Source organism: Miniopterus natalensis, chromosome 2 (assembly GCF_054644295.1).
Source record: "Miniopterus natalensis isolate mMinNat1 chromosome 2, mMinNat1.hap1, whole genome shotgun sequence".
Taxonomy (NCBI): domain Eukaryota; kingdom Metazoa; phylum Chordata; class Mammalia; order Chiroptera; family Miniopteridae; genus Miniopterus; species Miniopterus natalensis.
The window spans coordinates 105,163,028-105,183,078 of NC_142082.1; the positions used below are offsets into that span (position 1 = coordinate 105,163,028).

The following is a 20,051-nucleotide window of genomic DNA, read 5'->3' on the forward strand; positions in this document are numbered from 1 at the left end:
GTCAGCCCCCACACAGCAGTTTGTCCTCTGTAGTCCTGGCCAATACTCACAGTCAGTCAACATGTGGGTCAGTTCCATCCACTGACATACAAACAGCAACCAAGACTCAACTACAACAGGAGGGCACACACAACCTACACAAGATATACTCCTGGAACATCCAGCTCAGGTGAACAGAGAGACTGAGCCCTTTGGCACCATAGACAACTTACTATACATAAGGCCAAGACTGGACGATGTGGCAAATCTACCGGACATATAGAAACAAACCCAGAGAGGCAGCCAAAATGAGACAAAGAAACATGTCACAAATGAAAAAACAGGGGAAAACTTGAGGGGGGAAAAAAACTGGAGGCAAGCAATCTACCAGATACAGAGTTCAAAACACTGGTTATTAGGATGCTCAATGAACTTAGGGAAAAAACAGATGAACTCACTAAGAACGTCAACAAACAGATAGGAAACATAAGAAAAGATGTAGAAATCATTAAAGAAAAACAGTCAGAAATAAAGAATACAATAACTAAAATGAAGAATACATTAGAAGGAATCAACAGCAAATAAATGAAGCAGAGAATCGAATCAACAATTTTAAAGGCAAGGTAGCAGAAAACAGCCAATCAGAACAACAAAAGAAAAAAAGAATAAAAAATAAATAAAAATGAGGATGGTTGAAGGGACCTCTGGGACAACATCAAGCATACCAACATTCACATCATAGGGGTACCAGGAGGAGAAGACAGCAAGGAATTAAAAACGTATTTGAACAAATAATGATGAAAAACTTTCCTAACCTATCAAAGGAAATAGGCATACACGTCTAGAAAATATAGAGTCCCAAACAAGATGAACGCAAAGAGGCCCACACCAAGACACATCATAATTAAAATGCTAAAGGTTAAAGACAAAGAGCAAATCTTAAACGCAGCAAGAGAAAAGCAATTAGTTACCTACAAGGGAGCTCTCATAAGACTCTAAGCTGATTTCTCAACAGAAGTTTTGCACACCAGAAGAGATTGGCACAAATATTCAAAGTGTGAAAAACAAGAAGCTACAACCAAGATCACTCTACACAGCAAGGCTATCATTTAGAATCAAAGGAGATAAAGATCATCCCACTCGGCCTGGCCAGGCATGGCTCAGTGGTTGAGCATTGACCTAGGATCCAGGAGACTGCAGTTCGATTGCCAGTCAGGGTACATGCCCAGGTGGCGAGCCCAATCCCCAGTCGGGGGCGTGCAGGAGGCAGCTGATCAATGATGACTCTCTCATCATTGATGTTTCTATCTCTCTCACCCTCTCCCTTCCTCTCTCTGAATCACTAAAGGTATATTTAAAAAAAAAAAAAATCATACCAGACCAAAAAAAAAGGCTAAAGAGTTCATCACCAGCAAACCAGTATTACAATAAATATTAAAGGAACTTTAAATGTAAATGGATTAAATGCACCAATCAAAAGACAAAGGGTGGCTGAAGAATAAGAAAACAGGACCTATACATATGCTGCCTACAAGAGACCCACTTCATATGAAAAGACAAACAGAGATTAAAAGGGGATAGAAAAAGCTATTTCATGCAAATGGAAGTGGGGGGAAAAAACTGTGGTAACAATTCTTATATTGGACAAAATAGACTTTAAAACAAAGGCTGTAGCAAGAGACACTGAAGGACATTACATAATGATAAATGGATGAACTCAACAAGAGGATATTACCCTTGTAAACATTTACATACCCAACATAGGAGTACCTAAATATATAAAACAAACATTGACAGATATAAAGGGAAAAATTGATAGTAATACAGTCATACTGGGGGACATTAACACCCCATTGACATCAATGGAGAGATCATCCCTAAAGAAAATCAGTAAGGAAAAAGCCACCTTAAATGGCAAATTAGTCCAGATGGATATAATTGATATTTTTAGAATATTTCACCTCAAAGCAGCAGAATACACATTCTTTTCAAGCACATATAAAACGTTTTCCAAAACAGACCACATGTTAGGCCACAAAACAAGTCTCATTAAATTTGAGAATACTGGAATCATACTAAGCATCTTCTCCAATCACAACAGTATGAAAAATCAATTATAAGAAGAAAACTGAGAAACACACAAATACATAGAGACTAAATACTAAATAACATGCTACTAAACAATGAATGGGTTAACAATCAGATCAAGGAAATCAAAAGATACCTTCAGACAAATAAAATGAATATACAACAAACCAAAATCTTTAGGGCACAGCCAAAGCAGTTCTAAGAGGGAAACTTACAGCCACAGAGGCCTACCTCAAGAAAACAAAAAAATAATCTCAAATCAACAATCTAACCTTATACCAAAAGGCACTAGAAAAAGAAGAAAAAAGCCCAGGCCTCCAGGAGATTAGCACAGGGTGCATTCGCACCTAGGCCACCATTTCTTGCCATCTCTGGAGGAGACACCCCCTCCTCAGTCTAGCTCATGACCTCTCCCCTCTGGTCGCCACTGCATAGTCATGCCAGCCCAGTTACAGAAATGCTGAGCTGCTTCTTCTCAGGCATCAGTCCATGCATAAACATGCTGAGAAGAAACAACTCGAAGCCAGATTGGTTTCGAGAAGAATAATTTAACCCTGGTGGTGTCAGAAGATGATGATCAGGGCAAAGAGCAGGAGCATACATTTGTCTTTAGACTGAACCATCCAAAAACATGCAAACATTTATGGAAATGTGCTGTGGAACATCATGCTTCTTCTGCCTCCAAGGCCCTGTCCAAAAGTGTTCTCAGTGATCAGGATTTACTCAACTAAGATCACAATTTAGGTATAGTGGTAAGACTGAGTATCAGGACACAAATAAGTGGAAGCATATTCCATGCTCATGGATAGGAAGAATCAACATCTTTAAAATATCCTTACTACCCAAAGCAATCTTAGACTTAATGTAATCCCCATCAAAATACCAATGGCATTTTTCACAGAACTAGAACAAATAATTCTAAAATTTATGTGGAATCACAGAAGAACCCAAATAGCCAAAGCAATCTTGAAAAAGACCAATGTTGGCAATATCATGCTACCCAATATCAAACTATACTGCAGGGCTATAGTAATCAAAATAGCATGGTACTGGCATAAAAAGAGAATGGAACAGAATAGAGCGCCCAGAAATAAACAGTCAATTAACCCATGAAAAAGAAGGCAAGAATATACCATGGAGTAAAGACTATTCAATAAATGAAGTCTATTCAATAAATGGTTGAGAAAGCTGGACAAATACATGCAAAAAAATGAAACTAGACCTCTTTCTTACACCATACACAAGAATAAATTCAAAATGGATTAGAGACTTAAATGTAAGACCAGAAACCACAAAAGGCTTAGAAGAAAATATAGGCAGTAAACTCTCTGATATAGCTCTTAGTAATATTTTTTGGATACATCTCCTCTGGCAAGGGAAATAATAAATAAATAAATAAATAAATAAATAGAACTACATCAAACTAAAAAGGTTTTGCACAGCAAAGGAAACCATCAACAAAACAAAAAGACAATCTACTGAATGGGAGAAGGCATTTACCAATGATACATCCGATAAGGGGTTAAAATCCAAAATATATAAAGAACTCATACAACCTAACACTAAAAAGACAAACAATCTGATTTAAAAGTGGGCAGATGACCTGAACTGACATTTCTCCAAAGAGGATGTACAGATGGCCCACACACGTGAAAAGATGTTCAACATCATTAATCACCAGAGAAATGAAAATTAAAACCACAATGCGATATCACCTCATACCTATCAGAATGGCTATCATTAATCAATAACAAACAATAAGTGTTGGTGAGGATGTGGAGAAAAGGGAGCCTTCATGCACTGCTGGGGGGATTGTAAATTGGTGTAGCCACTACGGAAAACAGTATGGAGGCACCTCAAAAAATTGAAAATGGAACTGCCCTATGACCCAGTGATACTATTTCTGGGAATACATCTAAAGAAATCCAAAACACTAACTCAAAAAAATATTAATGCACCTCTGTGTTCATTGCAGCATTATTTACAATAGCCAAGATTTGGAAGCAACCTAAGTGAATATCAGTAGACAACTGGAAAATGAAGATGTGGTACATATATACAATGGAATAAAGAAATCTTACCATTTGCAATAACATGAATGGACCTAGGTGATAAAGAAGAAAGAAATCTTACCATTTCCAATAACATGAATGGACCCAGAGGGTATTAGGATCAGTGAAATAAGTCAGACAGAGAAAAACAGATTTGATTTCATATATGTGGAATTTAAAACACAAAAACAAATAAACAAAACAAATGAACTCACAGATACAGAGAACAAACTGATGGTTATCAGGTGGGAGGAAGCTTGGGGGGCACTGAGTTAAAAGGGTGAAGAAATTAAGTAGTACAAACTGGCAGTTACAAAATAGTCAGGGGGATGTAAAGTACAGTATAGGGAATATAGTCAACAATATTGTAATAACTATGTACAGTGTCAGAGGGGTACTAGACTTATCAGGGGACAACTTCCTAAGTTATGTAACTGTCCAACCACTATGCTGTATACCTGAAACTAAAATAATATTGAATGTCAACTATAAGTGAACAAATAAACGAAAGTTAAATTTAAGAACTGATACTCAATTCAGATCCTGGAAAACCTTTACGCACATCTGGAACTGGTTGGATATGTGAATCCACTTTTTCAACAATAAATTTTATAAAGTCTAAATACAGATCAAGTATTTCTGAGAAAAACCTAGCATCTGAATTAAGATATGCTATTAAAATACACAAATGATTTCAAAGACTTAGTTTGAAAAAATAATGTAAAATTGCCCATTAATAATTTTTTTGGATGTTTTAGGTTAAATAAAATACATAATAAAATTATAAAATCTAATAGTTTCTTTTTACTCTATAATATGGTCACTAAATTTTTAATTATATGTGTGGCTCACATTGTTTCCACTGGACAGTACCTTCTAGAGGTTCCTGTTGCCCCCATCATAGCCATCAATAGCTCAATGAATAGCATCACCATCCCTCTAGCTCAGTGCTGTCCAATAGAACCTTCTCTGATTATGGAAGTGTTCTATATCTGATGATGACTGGGTGGTGGTGGTGGTGATTGTGTCTGACTCACAGAATCCCTTAGGATATTGTAGAGCCAGAGTTCTTGGGAGACTAGAGAATACCATCTATTATTCTGACTATTCTCTGGGGAAAAGGTAGTAGGTACAAAAAACTGCAGACCAGTGCTGCGCAACAGAACTTTCTGTGACAATGGAAATGTTGTATATCTGCACTGTCCAATACAGAAGCCACTAGTCCCATCTGGCTATGGAGAACATGCAATATTACTAGTGCAACTGAGGAACTGAATTTTAAATCTTACTTCTTTTAAGTTAGTATAAATTTAAATAGCCATATATGGCTAGTGACTACTGTATTAGACAACACTACTTCTAGCCCACCTTCTCCACCTGAAAGTCTGGGAGCCACCTTAGTCTCCTCCATCCCCATCAACTGTCTTTCCTCTACGGAGGTACACACACACACAGATGCTGAATTACCCAGTCCTGGGTTCTTTAAAGCTTTCAATTCTGTATGCTTCTCCATCTCCACTATCACTACTTTCCTTTTCAGGCTTTAGCAGGAGTGGGGAACCTTTTTTCTGCCAAGGGCCATTTGGATATCTATAACATCATTCACAGGCCACACAAAATTATCAACTTAAAAATTAGCTATGAAAAAAGTTCCTAGATTTATTGAATTTCAAGTCCCGCCTGAGGTTGCCTTGGCAGGGCAATGCAAATGATTCTGTGGGCCGTATAAGGCCCGTGGGCCAGATGTTCCCCACCCATGCTTTAAGGGAATAAGGCCACTGCCTCCCAGTTGATCCTTAGACTCAAGAGAGAGGTAAAAGCTAAAGACAGAAAAAAATGAATACTCAACATACAGATGAAAAATGAAATATAGGAAATGAATCACCCAGGGAAATTCAAATATTTAATGAATGGGTAGAAAAAGGTTCAACAAAGGTGACTGTGAAAGAGAGCCCAGAGACCCAGGAAGAAAAACTGAAGCGAAATCTGAAGACCCCAAAAGAAGTGAGAGTTTTACAAAAGGAAGGAGAAATCAACTGTGTCAAAGGCTGCTGTAGTAAGCAGTCTTGAAAATGGCTCTGAATGATCTCTGCCTCCTAGTATTCATGCTCTTGTGGGATCCTCCTCCCAAACCCTCCTGTGTGTGTTGGACCTAGTAACTCCCTTCTAACGAACAAAATACAGCAAGAGTGATAGAATGTCACTTCCTAGATTAAGTTACAAAAACACTCTGGCTATTATCTCCCCTCCCCACCTCCTCCATAGAGTTCTTAACCCAGGAGAAGCAATGTGCATGTTGCTAGTAATCCTATGCAGAGATCCTAATGGCAAAGAGACTGATTTCTCCAGCAAACAGCCAACAAGGACCTCAAACCCGCCAAGAGCCACATGAGTAAGCTTACAAGCAGACCCTCCCCCAGTCACCTTTGAGATGACTGCAGTTCTAGTCAACATTTGACTGCAGCCTTATGACTTACCCTGAATCAGACATACCACACCCAGATGATGCCTGACCCACAGAACTGTGAAATAATAAATGTTCACTGCTTTAAGTTTGGGGGTAAGTTGTTACATAGCAATAGACAACCAGTTAGTAACCCCAGCAAAAGTTTTCAGTGAAACTCTGAAGACAGAAACAAGACAGAAATAGGTTGAGAAGAAAATCACAGGTCCAAGAAATGGAGGTGTATAGCTAATGTAGACAATTCTTTCAAAAGGTTTGGCTATAAAGCAGAAAACGACTTAGAGCAAATATTAGAGAAAGTATGAAGTTAGAGAAGAGTTTTTTATAGAAATGAGAGACTTTCTAAAATTTAAGAAGCCAACAGGGTGGGAAAATACACTCTCAAGGAACATCATTATCAAGAAACTCCTCTAAAAGTTCTCACTACCTTTCTGCCTTAACTGAAAACTGGCTTTCCACGGACACCTCTTTCCATGCAGCCTTTTCACTGGAAGCTATTAAGTCTCTCATACTCCACACCCTACATTGGAAAATGAGGCTGGTACCCATCTTTCTTCCAGTGCCACCTCCAGACCATCATTCCTGAACCGTCATGTAAAATCCTTGTTACTCTGATTCTCACACTATTCAGCAACACAGTCTTCTACTTCTGCCTCTTTACTATGAGCTAATAGCCACCTGGACATCCTCCATACTCAATGAAGATTATGCTGGCAAATAGTTCCCACTATCACTATCTTCCATGGCACCACTCCTGGGTGATTTCATGGATGAGTCATCTAACACCAGTTCCTCAAACCCATCATCCTCAGTAAGCAACACTCTAATCTCTGGGTATAGCCATTTACCAGTTATGAAGTCACTTAGTTGTATTATTATCCATTCATTTATCAAATATTTAGTAAGTACCTATTATTTGCTCAGTAGAGAACACAGGACAGATAGTCCCTATTCTCATGAAATCTAGGACATATTTTTCATATTTTCCACAAAGACAGCATGAAAAGATCCAGTTGAAGTCTAGGTACATTACAACTATATTTCCTTTATCGGTCTAGGAACCACGTCAATTCTAGGAAACTAGAATTATTTCTGATGTGACCTAGTGAATCCATGCTGAATCCTAGTAATCATTATTTCCCTTGACAAGGCTTCCAAAACTACCTTTTAAATAATCTATTCTAAAATACTGCCAGAGTTCAATATTAGATTCATCGATCTATAAATGTGTAACTGTGCTGCCCAACATAGTAGCCACTAGTCACAATGGCTATTTAAATCAATTTTAATAAAATTAACAATTCAGTTTCTCAGTCACACTAGCCATAGTTCAATAGGCACACGTGACAAGTGGCTACTGTATTGAATGGTGAAGATAAAGAACATTTCTATAGTCACAGAAAGTTCTATTGGACAGTGCTGGTCTAACGTTTTTGGCATTCACTTCCTTCCTCCTAGAAAAAAACTTAAAATGATAGGGGTCATTTTCCAGTCTCCCAAAACTCTCTGGGGCTCTACAATATCCTGAGAGATCTCATTCCATTATCACCATCACTGTAATCACCCTCAACACCACCCGATCGTCATCTTCATGAGAAGAGTTAATTTTTTTAAATATGTTTTTATTGATTTCAGAGAGAGGAAGGAAAAGGGAGACAGAGAAACATCAATGATGAGAAAGAATCATTGATCGGCTGCCTCCTGCACACTCCCCTACTGGGGATCTAACCTACAACCCCAGCATTTTCTCTGACTGGGAATGGAACCGCGACCTCCTGGTTCATGGGTTGACGCTCAACCACTGAGACATGCTGGCCGGGCAAGAGCAGTTAATTTTTATTGAATACCTACTATATTCTAAGCACTTTATTAAAAGCTTTATGAGCCTGGCCCAGGTACTCAGTGGTTAGAGCATCGGCCCAAGCACCAAAGGGTCGAAAGTTAGATTCCCAGTCAAGGTCAGGTACCTGGGTGGCAGGTTCCATCCCCGCCCCTGATGGGGTGAGTGTGGGAAGCAACCAATCGATGTGTCTATCTCACATCGATATGTCTGTGCCTGTGTGTCTGTATCTGTGTGTCTCTCTCTTTCCCCCCTTCTCTACCCCTTCCACTCTCTCTAAAAAGATTATTTCTTAAAAATCAATGGGAGGAGGGAGGGCGGGTGGAGGGGGAGAGAGTAACCAAAGAATTTATATGCATATATCCACAACCCAAGGACACGGACAATGGTGGGGAGAGGGACTGGGGAGAGGGGTGGGATGGGGTGGAGTGGGTCATTGGAGAGAAAAAGGGACATCTGTAATATTTTAAACAATAAAATTTTTTTAAAAAATCAATGAAAAAAATATCCTCAGATGAGGATTTAAAAAAAAAGCTTTATGAGTACTACTTGCTTTATTCTTCACAATCACATTCCCATTTTATAAGTGAGATAATTCCCATTTTATAGATGAGAAAATTAACTGAGTTTTAGACAATAAAGTAACTCACTCGAAAATGTTGACAACAGCCTGGCTGGCGCGGCTCAGCGGTTGAGCATCGACCTATGATCCAGGAGATGAGGTTCAGTTCTGGTCAGGGCACATGCCTGGGTGTGGGGTGGATCCCCAGTAGGGGTCGTGCAGGAGGCAGCCGATTAATGACGACTCTCTCACCATTGATGTTTCTATCTCTCTCCCTCTCCCTTCCTCTCTCAGAAATCAATAAAGACATTTAAAAATTAAAAAAATAATAAAATAAAAATAAAGACAATAAAGTAAACTCTCTATAGATTGCTATCACAGATAGGAAATGACAGCAATCCACAGAGTTTCAGCAAATTAATAATGTAATTATTTCCCGCACCAGTGTGGCTCAGTTGGTTGGGTGTCATCCCGTGCACCTAAAAGGTTGCCAGTCCAGTTCCCAGTCAGGGCACATGCCTGAGATGCAGGCTCTATCCCCGGAATGAGATGTGCAGGAGGCAGCCGATCAAAGTCTTGCTCTCACATTGATGTTTCTTTCTCTTTCTCCTCCCTTCCTCTCTCTCTCAAAATCAATTTAAAAAATATTTTTTTAAATAATTTTTTTGCCTTTTTAGACAACACGTTTAACAAAAGGGGGTGATACCAACACCTCATACTGGCACTTGACACTGCAAACTACTTTCAGATCCCCTAATCTGCCCTATAGCTTTCTTGCCTTAGGGTTCTGCACATGCTGTTCTCTCTACCTGCATCCTTTTCATTTGGCCAAATCCTACTTATCCTTAAGATCTCATCTTAGATCATCCCACAATCCAGTTTAGCGATCCATCCCATGAGCTAATGTATAAAACCCTGTAGGTCACTAATTGAAGACCACAAACTCCTATTAATTTTTCCTCTTTTCCCAGTAGTGTGAAACTCCTTAAGAATAAGGAACCCTGTCCCTTATTTATCATGGAATCCATATGGCCTTAGCACAGGACTTGGAACACAAAGGGTACTCAATAAACATTTGATAAAGGAAGGAATGGAAACAAGATGCTTAGATAATCAAATCATTTCACAAGTATTCACTCAACCAAATAAAACATTACCTGACTTTTATACAAACCTATGCTTCTATTCAATCACAGAATGTTAAAAATGTACTAAATGGCCAAGCCAGTGTGGCTCAGTGGTTGAGTGTCAACCCATGAACCTGGAGATTTCAGTTTGATTCCCAGTCAGGGCGCATGCCTGGGTTGCAGGCTCAATCCCCAATAGGAAGCATGTAGGACACAGCCAATCGATGTTTCTCTGTCATCAATATTTCTCTCTCTCCCCCTTCTTCTCTGAAATGAATAAAAATTTTTTTAAAATTATTTAATGCACTAAATGGCTTCACTGCCATTTAGCTGGTAACAAAGTATTTCACAAATATGTTTCCCACATAATATGCAAAACAATACTTAAAAACCAAAGGTGAAGGTGTGACTGCTAAAGAACAGGGTGCTAAAAATGTTCTAAAATTGATTGTCATGATGGTTCCACAAACAAAATTGAATTGTACACTTTAAATAGGTGAGTTGTATGGTATGTAAATTATCTCTCTATAAAGCTATAAAACAAAGTTATAAAACAAAAAGTCTGCAGCTAGACTTAAATTATGAAAACAAATATTAAGCCTGCAAAAAAACAAATATTAAGCCTGCATAAAAAACACCTAGAAGATAAAATACTTGTTATATTTATGTAATTTTAAAATAGCTAAGTGCCATATTATTGCACTAAGTTTTACTGGTTAGGAAAAACAATAAACTGCAAATAGTAATTGTCTTCAGGAATAACTGGATGGGACAGGAAAGACCTACTTTTCCCTGTGTACTCATTTATACCTTCAGATTTGGTACATGTATTACCTATTTTTTTTAAATAATAAGTATATATAAGATAAATAACAACAAAGTCACATCTCTCCTTAGTGCAGTAAAAGTATATACCCTCAGGCTGCCTATTCTATTCTGAAAAGAAGAAAATATATATATATATTTAAATCAATCCAATTTTTTCATCTCACACTAAAAAGCATTTAGTCACTTCTCTGATATGAGACATTATAATCAAGCAGAATTATCTCTTATCCAACACTCTGACACATCTTTAAACAATGACATAGTTATCATTCCCTCCTCCTTGAAAACTTGCTTTTTCTTCACTTCTAGTACATCACTCTCTCCCGGTTTCCTAACTCCATTTCTCATATCAATTTCCTTTGCTGCATTCCTCATTTCCCCAGAAGATATTTAGAAGATAAGTTCCATGAAGGCGGTGATTTTTGTCAGCTTATACACTACTGTATACGTAGCTGCTAAAAAAGTATCTGGACCCATACTCAATAACAACTGTTAAATGAATAAATGAATAAAAGAGTGCCCAAGACATACAGAAGGCATACTGATGAACTATAGAAACAAATTACATTCCACACAGCCTGTATTTTATTTTATTACATTATATTTCTCTGAAAATTGATAATTGATGTACTGATTATTATTTGATTAACCAAAATGCTTCATTCCCTGGTCTTTCTCCATCAATGTTTTTGATACAGTATGTATAAAATGCACATTTAACACGTCTTATACTACTTCTGAAAACATAAATGTAGTGTAGAAAAAGAGCAGCTGTTGCTATTAGAACCTTCACTTTTATTTTGTTTCCAGTATTAATGTTGAATTAACAGACTGACATACTTGTGACTTTAGTTATGGAAAAAATAAATAAATAAAACACTTCAGCAGACTGAACAAGGATATCACAGTAATGACAAGCAAGTGACATTTCTTGAAAATAAAATATAGGGGTTTTACTAATTCAAAAGAATATATACCCCTGTGTTCACTGCAGTGTTATTTACAATAGCCAAGATTTGGAAGCAGCCCAAGTGCAAATTAGTAGATGAGTGGATAAAAAACCTGTGGTACATTTACACAGTGGAATACTACTCAGATATAAAAAGGAAGGAAATCTTCCCCTTTGCAACAGCATGAATGGACCTGGAGAGCATTACACTAAGTGAAATAAGCCAGTCAGAGAAAGACAATTACCATATGACTTCACTTAATGTGGAATCTAATGAACAAACAAACAAAATAAACACAGACTCATAGATAGAGAACAGACTGACAGCTAGCTGTCAGAGAAGAAAGAAGGGTTGTGGGGCTGGGAGAAAAAAAACAGCTCATACACAGACAACAATATTGTGTAAAGAGGGATGGGGGGGGAGGTTGAAGAGGAGTATGGGGGCACAAATGGTGATGGAAGGAGACTTCACTTGGAGTGGTGAACACACAATATAATATATAGATGATGCATTATAGAATTGAACACCTGAAGCCTATATAACTTTATTAACCAATGTCACCCCAATAAATTCAGTTTTTTTTAAATGTGAGGGGTTTTTTTCAAGCATAAGAAATTATAAAGAGAAACAGATCACATCCACCTTTACATTGTCCCTAAATCATATGATTTCATTCCCACAAGAAGAATCACAACTCACTGTCAGCCATGCAAATGTCTTTTTAGCAATATATATAAAGTTTCACCTGGAATCTTCACAATTGTCCCCATGTGTACCCAATTAAATCAAAGTATAATTTAAAACCCAAAACTAGGTATGTAAATTTTCATTTTTCCTTCTAAGTAACTAATCCAAAATCAAAACTATTCATTGTACCAACTTACAATTTGATCTGTCTGAATACAGTTAAATATTTTATTTATAATTACGATTGGACCACACCCTTTCTCTCTTAATAGATATGGTATCATATGTTTCCTGTAAGTCTCTTCAAGCAGAAGTACTTCTAGAAGATGATAGTCTGCTCATTAAGTAGGCATGTTAAAAAAGGCAATGATCTGCAATTACTGACACTGACATCTATATATTTCTCTCTTGGGTTACAGGAAAGCATTTCTCTGGCTATGTTCCCAAATAAATTGAGTAAGCCTTGGGAAAGTCACTGCTTAAATTCCATTTCACGACGGTTTCTCTTCCGCCATAAATGAATTATTGAGAGCCATGCCTACTTCCATCCATTACATAATACATGTCCATCACAGGACCTGTTTCTGAGTAAGAAATAGCTTACATGACAATGATAGGTAAGGTCAGTGAATACTGTAATCTCACAGGGAGCAGAAATCCAGAAGATTCTGATTTAATGTGCTAAGTTGTGAAACACTGATATGAAGAACACTGAACACTGTTTACTCTTACAAGTATCTCCCTATGAAGTGATACATACCCCCAATATGTTATTAAAGAGTATTTTTAAAGCACTTGATTCCAAGAACATTTCTCAGAAATGGAGGGGGTATACTGTGGAAAAAACATTATTCCACTTCATGTTTAAAGCATCTAGTAAAGACATCTGCAATTGAGAAATAAAAATAATTAAGTGTTGAACACAAAATGTCTAAATGTCAAGGTCTATTGAAAAACAAGTTGTAAAGGGCAGACGTGCTTTAAAATATTTAAGGATTTTTCATATAATTAGCTCCAAGAGAACTATTCAAATTGTTCATTTTATCCATCAAAGCAGTCAACCACAACCACCTGCACCTATTACTGTACTCAAAAATTTGTCTTCCAAAGCAACCACCTGATTCTCAGGCCTTGTCTTAAGGGGCCAGGTAAACGCTAGTAAATGAGGTGATAAAAAGATCTTTCAGCAAAGTAAAAACACTGGAAGGTAACATCTTTAAGGATCTAAGTGTAATAATACCTATTTCCCTAATACTGCTACCTGAATGAAGTTGTCTTAACCCAAGATCTCACTCTTCTTGAAGGGTGTAAAACTTCAAACCCATCCACGCTCACAATTTACCCACCCCGAGCCGAAGCAGAAGAATTCTCTTCCCTCCCCAACCCACACACCCACCCCACCAGGAGGGTAAAAAAAAAGGAAAAATAACCAAAACCCTAAAGTAGAAATCTGAGACCTAGTGCAATAGCTCCTCCAACAGCCTCAAAGGCTACATCCACAGCTCATCTTCCTTTTGAATACAACCTTTCATCTCCCATCTTACCATTACCCGAAAGGAAAAAAAGGAATCCTTATCCTCTTCAACATTTTACATCATTCACCCAAACCCATGGATCCACCCTGACCGCACCCCAACCTCCGCAAGGCTCCCCCGTGTCTCCATCCCGCCACCACCTTGTCTGCAACAGCCCGTCTCACCCACCTTCCGCCCTCGGTTCGCCAAGCGCCCAGAGCCCCTATCTCCCACCCTGCCCCGGGTTCCCCACATAGACCGCTTCGCTCCCGCCCAATCCCGGAGCTCGACTGGGTGGAGCCCGCCGGTGGGCTGGGGCGGGATGAGATGGGTTGGGGGCGTCCGCCCCTCCCCCGGACTTCCCCATCCCCAAGGCAGGGACTAGAAGGGGAGGGGGTCCTGAAGCCTCACCTACAGCTCCGCCCCTCCCCGGGGGCGCGCTGCCCTGCCCTAGCCTGGGCCGTGAGGAAGAGGCAGGGTTTGAAAAGGCGAAAAAGCCTCAGGGCCAGCGACGGGCGGGAAGCTGTAGGTCCCGCCTGACTTCCGAGCTGCCGCCACCGCGGCCGTCTCACCCGGCTCAGGGTAGCTGCTGTTGCTGCCGCCGCCGCCCCGGCGCCGCCGCCACCACCGCCGCCGCCGCCTCTGCCACAGCCACAGCCACAGCCACAGCACGGCCCGGGCGCCCGCCGACGTCACCGCGCCCCGCCCCCTGCGCGAGACACCTAGCCCCGCCCCCAGGCCTCGGCGGAGGGAGGCCGCGAGCTCCGCCTCCCCTCGGCGGAGCCACCTCGCTTCCCCGCGCCCTCCGGGGACCGCGGCTCCGCAACCTGCAGGCCTCCGTGGCCTTCCCGGGAAGGCCAGGTTAGGGACGGGGAAGTGAGGTGACTCACGCCCCGACTGTGGCTCTGCGCTGAAGCTGAGTCACGGGCGAGGGGCGTCCGCACGTACACCCCCCGCGCGCGGCCCCTGCGGCCACGGGGGCTCGGGGCCGGAGTCAGCTCGGGAAAGCGGCAGTAGGTGGGAGCTGGGAAAGGCGGCGTTTGTCTCCTTCTGCTTTCCGTAGGCAGTGGACCGGCCGGGCCCGGAGCGCGGAACGCCGCTTTCCCCAACCTTTCAGCCGCCCCACCCCCGCCTGGGCAGGCCCGTTACTCTACCCGAGCCCGCCTCCGCCGTCGGGAGCAGGTCTAGGGACTGGCGGTGCTTTCCCGGCTGCGCTTCCACGGCCCCACTGGGCACCCTTTGTCCGAGGGAAATTGGCTTTTACCCCGCCCGTAGCTTTTGCGAAGTGTGGCTCCTGAGGTAGTAATATGATCTGCATCTGAAACACAGACCTGGGGAAAGAACTTAGGTGTCGCGGGAGACGCAGGCCAGTGTAGGTCGTTTTCCTGTACTGGTTGTGACGGAAGAGAAGAGCATGGGCGGAAATTAATGTCCACATGCAGCCCCGCGATGTGCCAGGTACTGTGCTGCGTTGTCTGAGTCCAAACCGCAGCGCGGCGAGTCTGCCGGACAACTTGTTCTGTATTGAGGCAGCCCAGTGTCCTGTGCTGCGTCGCGGCCGGGGTTCTGTTGCTGGAGCCATGCCTCCGCTAAAGATGTATCTCTAAACCAAGAATGTAAGTGATGTGAATTATGTTTCTTCCCAGCCTTCTAGTAGTTATTAAAATAATTTAAACTGCCCTTGAAAGTTGAATCATCATTTTACCCTTACTTACTCTCCACCACCACCATTAACCAGTTTATACTTCTTCGTAATGCGACTAACATTTTCCCGTCTCTCGTTAGTACTCACATTCATTCATTCATTCATTCACCAAATTCTACGGGTTCATTCTGCCCAGGCTCTCTTAATTGTTCCCTCCCATGATCATTATTGCAGTTCCCCGTCCTGCTGTATAGTCGCCCCCTTCAGTACGTTCAACATACGGCTACCAAATGTTAGATAGCCAAGTAAGCACCCTAAAATATTTCATTTTCTTGGACATCTGGCTATTTACCCAGGAAAAGTCGTCCCTTGACTGTTTTTCAAGAGAAGTGAGTCATTATATCTTTCTGGTTTCCATTCTGCCCCTCTCTACTTGTGTTACCTTGGAAAATCACTTTACTTCTGGGCCCTACTTTTCACAACTGTAAAACAGGATGTGAACTAGATGTCTGAGATCCATCACATCCCTAAAATGTGTGGGTCTGGAGAGTTAAGATGCTAAACACTAAGTTATACATACACAGGAAGACTATCAATATCACAGACTCAGAATTTTGTTTTTGTTTTTCCGGGTTTTGTTGTTGCTGTTTTTTCAGCCATTCCATTGGCTGTTTTTTCTTATTTCCTACTCTGCCCCCGATATCTTTTTTTTAAACCTACATTTAGGATATATTAAAGCTGGATAACAGCACATACATTAATTGCTGCTTCTTCCTGAGACCCCATTAAAATGCTTGGAATAAAAAAATCATACAAAATAGAAAATGGGAAGGGGGCCCCATAATTTTTTTTAAACTTGACACACCGAAAGTAAGTGCAGTCTGACTAAACAAAATGGAAAAAAACATAATGTGTAATAGGTACACAGGGTGCTGCTGGCAAAGAAGGGGCCTGTCTGCCAGAAGTGATCTAGAGAAACTGATATTTGAAGACACAAGACAGCAAGAGTGAGAAGCAGGGCTGAAAACAGGGAAACTAAGTAAAGGTTTGTATATGGAACAGCACAATAGCTAGGCATTTATCCCAGGCTGAAAATTAAGAGTTCTCAGTCTCTGGGGAGGAACCTGGGCAGCTATTTGGGCATTTATGACTAAGAGTAAAGCATTCTTCATTCTGACACAATAGCCCATTTCCTACTTACTCAACCTAGAGTGAACTTGTGCAAGTTGGCAAGACCCTGCTAAGTTCACAGCATTCCTAATCAGCATTCCAACTACCTCATTTAAATATGAGCAGACAACCGAGTTATTTAAGGGAAGTCTCCAACTTGAGGGGAGAGGAGAAGATAAACAGAAAATGTAACCACAGAGGAAACAGAAACATCAGAGAACTTAAAACTAATTAGTATGCTCATAGACCTTTATGACATTTATGAAACAAGAATAGTATACTCAGATGAAGAAACAATCCAAGAATAGAAAATAGGTCTTGAATTTAGAAATAAGAAATTGCCAAAAATTATACATTTACCTCAACTACTAAAAGATAAAGACATTTTAAAGAAAATGAAAAGTATGCAATTGCAATTTATTTTAATATTAAATTTATATACTACATATAATATATACAGTATATTAAATTTATTTTAAAGAAACAAAAATACACAAATTGCAAGAGAAAATATAAGAATTTGCAACAAAGTCCTTCATAAAGTACTCATGTCAATTATCAGATACCATGCCTACTCAGATATAAAGGCCAAACTTACTCAATACAGACATTTATTAAAAATTAAATATACTAAAATCTTCATTATCAGAGTACTGGAGTGAGAAAACAACACAAATTTGCAGCATTCTATGACACTTGAGGGTTGCGTTGCACAGAATGTAATATGTTACCCTGTGCCAGAATACTGTATTGCTGATAAAGTTCCTTACCTCACTGGAGCTCTGTGTTCTTCCAGATAGGAATAAAAAACACATGTCTTAATTTCTCACGTGTGTAAATTTAGGTGGCTATAGGCAAAAATAAAATTCCCAGATCTGTTTTCTAATTTTCTTTGAAAGTGTATCTGAAAAAACATTGGAATATGTAATAAAATTGCATCATGATAAAAAAAAAGAAAAGAAAATATGAGAGAAATAGTCAAACCAGCAGGATAAGAAAAAGAGAAGACAAAGTAAATAAAGGATGGAAAATTACCCCAAAGTAATGGAAGAAAATTTTCCAGAGCTGAAAGCATCCACTAGTGCAGGGCATAAACAGAAAAAAACAACCCTGTGAAATATTATAACTAAAGATAAAGAGAAAATCCTAAATTTCCAAAAAGTGGCATTAGAATTCTTACCGGCAACCCTGGATAAGAGAAGATATAATAGACAAAGACCTTCAAGTTTCTTAGGGAAATATTTCTTGAACTTCAAATTCTTAGGAAAAAATTTTTACAAACTCTATTTCTGCTGAATTATCATTAAGTAAATGAGCAGAATGAAAACATATTCAAATATGCAGGGACTCAGAGAGAATTTGACTGAATAGTTAATTACTGTGATAGAAAGTTTAGAAAATGCTGTTTTCTGGTATTCAACTTTTAGATCCAACCTATTAATAGATTATAATCTTGCTATAGTTAAGGTGCAGTTTATAAATTGTATGAATGTCGACTCTACCCTAATTCCTACACACTAACTCCATATTCCCCTCCTCACGCCTCCACTCTGCAACTCCTCACACTGGCAACTACCCTGCTACTTTCTGTCTCTATGATTTTGGGAAGATGAAAAAGTTCTGGAGATGATGGTGGTGATGATTGCATATCAATGTGGATTTACTTAATGCCATACAACTGTACACTTAAAATGGTTAAAATGGTAAATTTTGTGTTATGTCTATTTTACAATTAAACCATTTTTTTTATCTTTTGTACTTCAAGGGCAATGTTTTGGACTGAATTTTGTTCCTTCAAAGTTCCACGCCCTTTCCCAAAGGACAGGGTTCTGAGAGCTTCCAAGTTGATGAATACATGGAGATGCAGGGAAAGTGGTGCACCGGGAGAGATCAGGGAAGCTCTGCACCCTTTTCCCATTCTTTACCCTATGCAGCTCTTCCATCTGGCTTTCCTGAGTTATATCCTTTTGTAATAAACCAGTAATCTAGTAAGGGAAATGTTTCTTTGTGTTCTGTAAGCCACTATAGCAAATTAATTGGACCCAAGGAGGGGGTCATGAAAACCACTGATTTATAGTCAGTTGTTCAGAAGTACAGGTAACAACCTGTACTTATGATTGGCATCCTGAGTTGGAAGTGACCATTGGAGCCTACAATTAGAGTAGCCAGTTGGTCAGAAGGACCAGTAACAACCTGCCCTTGGAACTGGCATCTGAAAGGGAAGGGATGTGCGGTGCTGTGGGACTGAGCCTTCAACCTGTGGAACCTGATGCTCTCTCCAGATAGATGGTGTCAGAATTGAGTTGAATTTAGGACACCCAGCTGGTGTCTGGAGAATTGCTCCTTGGTAGTATGGGAAAACACACTCGTAGGTATATGGCCAAGAGATTTTTCAAGCATATGTCCACACAAAAACACAAAAATGTATATATGAATGTTATGGCAGTGGAAACTAAATCATGACTACCCAAAATGTATAATTTTAAATAAATTGCTCTCTTGCAAGAAAATAAAGGAATCGTCCTCAAAGATTCTGGCATATAAACAACAAATATTTATTTCTCACTGAGTTGGAAATTGACAGCTGGAGGGAGAGGCAGTGGCTATGCTCTGGATACAAGTCAAATTCAAGTTAGTTCTACATGTCTCGCATTCAAGGACCCAGATTAAACAAGCAATAGCCACCTGGGTTATATTTTCCTCATGGTGGAAGGCAAGCACACTAGAGGCCAAGCCACAGAAACTCATTTGAAGCCTCCGCTCAGATGTGTCATATGTCCTGTGTGCTCACATTGCATGAACCAAAGCAAGTCACATGGCCAGGCCCAACATAGTGGTGTGGGAAAGTATATTCTTCTCATGGAACAGAGGGAGGAAAGAGAAAAGGGAAGGAAAAAACATACCCTTATCTTTAAGAAAACTTTCTAAAAATTGTGCACACCATTTCAGCTTATACCCCATGGTAAAATCTTAGTACATGGTCATTCCTTACTCAAGTGCAAATTGGAAAAATAGCCTTTATTGTGTATGGCCATGTACTCAATTAAAAGTAGAAGTTTTATTACTAAAATAAGAAAATGGCTATTGAGAGACAGCTACCAATCTCTGCCACAAACTTCTAAAAAATTACAAAAATTTAAAAACAA

At 39.7% G+C, this 20,051-nt stretch overlaps 1 protein-coding gene across 4 annotated transcripts in view; it reads right to left on the reverse strand.

The window, feature by feature from the left end:
* ERC1 (ELKS/RAB6-interacting/CAST family member 1) overlaps positions 1–14,723 on the reverse strand; it is a 425,945-nt gene extending 411,222 nt beyond the window's left edge. Inside the window, exon 1 of one of the 4 annotated variants that reach the window (XM_087814458.1) lies at positions 14,663–14,723. The gene's annotated coding sequence lies outside the window, so the exon portion shown is untranslated. The other 3 variants (XM_016224828.2, XM_016224830.2, XM_087814459.1) reach the window with 3 other exon arrangements.
* Positions 14,724–20,051: the final 5,328 nt, after the last annotated feature.